At 52.8% G+C, this 4,164-nt stretch overlaps 1 long non-coding RNA gene across 1 annotated transcript; it reads left to right on the top strand.

Moving 5' to 3' along the window:
* Positions 1-367: 367 nt before the first annotated feature.
* LOC309838721 lies at positions 368-3,621 on the top strand. Its single transcript, XR_014298381.1, has 3 exons — positions 368-592; positions 738-856; positions 2,061-3,621. It is a non-coding gene; the product is annotated as an uncharacterized lncRNA (long non-coding RNA).
* The last annotated feature ends 543 nt before the right edge of the window (positions 3,622-4,164 follow it).

Below are 4,164 nucleotides of genomic sequence, written 5' to 3'. Positions count from 1 at the left end.
GGGCCGTTGGCTTCCTGGCTGGCCAAGCTTGGGAAAGTAACTCATCTTCTTTGCAGCACTGCTCTTCTCACCTGGAAAACAGGAGTGATCGTTGTACCTACCCGCTGCCTAAGGTTGCATTAGGAGTAAAGGGATAATTCACGCTCAGCACCAGGCACCTGGATGGCCTTCTGATTCTCTTGCTCTAGGACCCTCCCCTCTCGCTAGAGCGCTCGTCCCCATTAATCAACATCTCGCGGCTGCGGCCCCTTTAAGGCGGCCATGGATGACCCAGTTTCAAAGCTAAGGGCGACCTTCTAGGTGCCGTCTCTATGGTAAGTCGTCACTTACGGCCGGAAGTGCGTATGCGGAGCGGCTTTGGCTCGGGATTAGGAAGAGAGTGGCGGCACGTGCTCTCTGGTGTCCGAGGGGATGTGCGCCCTCGCCCCCAACGGGTGGCCGACCCCCGGCCCGAAGAGTAATGCTGGCCCGCGGCGCCGGTTTCCTCCCCGGGCCGGGAACGAAGCTCTGGGGGCCTGGACTTCTGGGACCGACCCCCGTGTAGCAACTGCGGCTTGGACGGAGGAGAGAGAATGCAGGCACCAAAATCGGGGTGAGGGGCTACTGTAGGAGGCACTGCACCGCGCAGAAAAGCCTTGGATTCCCCGGCTGGGGGGCCAGCATGAGTTTCTGGGGGTCTGTAAACATCCAGTGAGACTCATCCTCCTAGAGTACGTGGTATCACTTTCTTTTCCCAGGTATTTCTCAGGCAATAAGAGCTCTCCAGACCCCGGCGATTGGATGAAGGCATGCAACCTTTCTTTGCTCCTTCTTGTCGGTGACCGTATTCGGAGTGACCTCAGTTTGGGGGATCCAGGTATGTCAAGCGTGGAGACGCATTGTCCTGAGGCCGATGGTCTGGGAAGAGGCTCCTGTGTTGTTGAACCTGCCCAGTTGTGGGTGCAGCCTTGTACCAGGCAGCCCGACCCTGACCTAAAGTAAATTCCCAGGAGAGGTTTTTCCTGGGTTTTGAATTTGCAGTAACAGGTGTGAACATTCTAGCAGCAGTTTGATGATCATGTATGATACTGCAAACAGGATTTTCGCTGAAAGAAGAAAAGCTGTAAACAGTGTTGATGTTTTATTCAAATATTTTTTGATTCTTTGGCCACCCACCATGCTAAGTGTTAGGGATACAGAGATGTTACGGCCCTTGTTCTCAGGAAGCTACAGCCCAGTTGGGGAGATAAAATTAAGTGATCACCCTAAAGAGAGTATAATTCAATCCGAGGTGAGTGCTCTGAAGGAAAGCATAGTCTAATGAGAATATGTGTCTCAAAGAATCTGATGGAGACTGGAAAGCTTTCCTGAGGATGAGACCCTTGAGCTGGACTCTGAAGGACTCAAGGATGAGTAGGAGTTTGGTGGGAAGGCCAGGGGACAGCATGTGCAAAGGTCCAGTGGGCTAGCGAGTATGGCCAGTGGAGGAACTGGAAAAAGGCCATTGTAGCCTGGAAAGCAAAGTGGAAAACGGTGTGAAACGAAGCTGGAAAGGTGAGGAGGGCCAGACGACACAGGGCCTGTGGCTTATGTTAGGATTTGGGGCTTTGGCCTGAGAATAGTGGGAGGTTAGTATGGGATTTAAACAAGAAGATGATGTACTGAAAATTGTAACGTCAGAAGAGCCCTGTGTACAGAGCAGCACAGTCTAGCAGAACTTTCTGCGATGCTGGTCTATAATCTGTGTCCTCCTGTAGAGCAGGCCCCAAGCCTGGAGTGGAATTTTAATTTAAACGTAAATGGCCACATGCGCCTAGTGGCCGCTGTGTGGGACCGCGTGGGACCGCGCAGCTCTGGAACCTGTTGGAGGGGGCCGTGACAGATCGTGGCAACAGATGCCCTTTCACTTCCTGAAGAAGGGCTGAGACAGGTTTCACTTTGGGGAGGATCCACACGTTGATCATTCCTGGGCATCTCACACAGTAACTGCTTGTTGTGGAACTGCTTTTCTTGGTGTGGTTCAGCTCCTTCACAAAGCGGCATATTCCTCCCTCTGCTACCTTTGCCTGTTTTGTTGTCAGCACACAGATGGAGAAGTGATTCTTCAACTCCTCGAAGTACCTACAGCGGTCAAAGCATTACGTCTCAGCTTTGGAGGGGCCGTCAAGAAGAGGGGTCCCTGGTGTTCCAGGGTTTGGGATGCAGAGAGGTAGACGGCAGGAAGCGCCCTGGACCCCAGGAAGAAGCGTTTCCAGTGGGACCCGGCAGAATGCGGCCCTGTGAGGAAGTAAAGGCCGTTTCCAGCTGATGAAACATGTGACCAAAGGGAGGAAGTGTGAAAGTGCTTGAGAGGATGTGGGGAACTCAAAAGGTGGGGGGAAACTGGGGAACTGCACAGCGAGAGAAAGGGAGGAATAGGTAGGAATAGATGGGCTGGCGTTGCGTTATGGGGGGCTTTGTCAGAGTTCGGCTTGTTGTGCCCACCATGGGCCAGGAGGGCCCCACGTGGTGGTGGGCAGATGTCCAGGTGTGCCTGCAGTGGTGGGTTAGGGAGTCACTGGGGTGGAGCCCGTAGACTTGGAAGGAGGGGGCTGATCGGTCGCTGCGGGGCACCGGCTGCATCGTACTCTTGGTGGAAGGTAGATTTTAGATCTTGGAGGGTGTTTTATTGTGTTAACAGTCTTAAATTCTCTGAATATTCAGACTTGCCGAAGTCAAATAAAAACCGATGAAGTGTGGTTTTTTTGCAGGTGAGTTCACTGGAAGATTTGTGTGTGTGGTGGGTGAAAATCTGCTGAGTTCGTTTCTGCCTGGTTCTGTGTGCCTGAAATGTAATTGTTTTGTTTTAGCACTTTACAGGTTTGTGTGGTTTAACTCCTGTCTACATAGTTTTTGAGTGCTGACCTGTTTAATGCCCTGTTTTGTATGAGAATACAAATAAAAGGAGTCAGACCCCAAGGAGACTTTTCATACACGTTATGGGTTCCGTGCCCGGTGACCACGCACTGAGTGTGTCACCTCGGCTTCCGAGGGGGCACAGTGGGCAGCACAGTTCCCGACTGAAGAGTGACTCACGGTCACACACCCTCAGTGCTGCCAGTGCCCTGGACCAGTAAGTTAGTCCCTGAGCACCCCGACCCCAGGCTTCTCGGTGGGCGCAGAACCCCCCCTCGCCAAGTCAGACTTGTTCGACTTCAGCAAGGCTGAATATTCAGAGAATTTAAAAGTTCACACAATAAAATACTCTCCAAGATCTGAAATCTACCCGCCCCCCGACACCTAGTGTGTGCACATATCACAGGGTCAGGAGGCTTTGTTGCAGAGGTTGGGGGCTCTGCTGGCACTAGCTGGGGCCATACTTCACAGCAGAGAATTCTCCCAAGTTCCACTGTCTTCGAATGTTTTGCCATCTGTTAAGGTGCAGAAAGGAAAACCCAGCCTGTGTCTTGAGCTGTGATGGTGGTGGTTCTATACATAGTGCTGTCATCAGTGTTCCATGCTATCTTCGCGTCGTGGTCAGGGCGTTACAAACAGTACATACATTTTTTTATGCGGTGTAGAAGCGTTATCTTGGACTTTGGACCTCGTCGTGCCAGAGCCAGGTACCTGCCTGACATACTTGGTGACCCTCCCGACTTCACACTCACCTCATCTCCCGAGAGGGTGTGGCCCGCTAGTGCCCACCAAGGCCGAGATGTAGCTTTGCAACTTCAAGGCCAGCCTCTGGTGGGTCTTTATGGACCAATAATCTAAAAGGGCTGCAGGTGTCAGGGGAGGCAGGGCCACCACGGGCAGTGCTGGGAGCGGCAGCTCGTCAGCTCAGGTGACCCGGGCGGAGCAGCGCCGACGGGCAGATGTAGCCAAAGGCTCCACCGCTGGCCTGCAGTGTGACCTCGGGCAGGCCACTTCCCTGTTTGTCCCTCAGTTTCAGTAAAATGGGGACGATGGTCATAATTACGATGCTTCCTGCCAGGTGGCGCTTGTGAGGGTTGGGTTAGCGGATGGTGTAAAGCGCTCAGACTCTCAGCTGGCACGTCAGGATGGTCATTTCCGTTCTTCCCTGGATTTTCGGTGCATTTTACAAACACATGGAAAGAAGGGCGTGTCAAGAGGACAAATCAGAAGAGCAGATAAGATCCGTAAAACCCAGGCCGTATATAGTCACAGGTCGGAATAAGCCGAGAG

This window comes from Grampus griseus (genome assembly GCF_964374135.1).
Source record: "Grampus griseus genome assembly, chromosome: 20".
Classification (NCBI taxonomy): Eukaryota; Metazoa; Chordata; class Mammalia; order Artiodactyla; family Delphinidae; genus Grampus; species Grampus griseus.
This window is presented reverse-complemented; position numbering and strand designations above follow the sequence as displayed.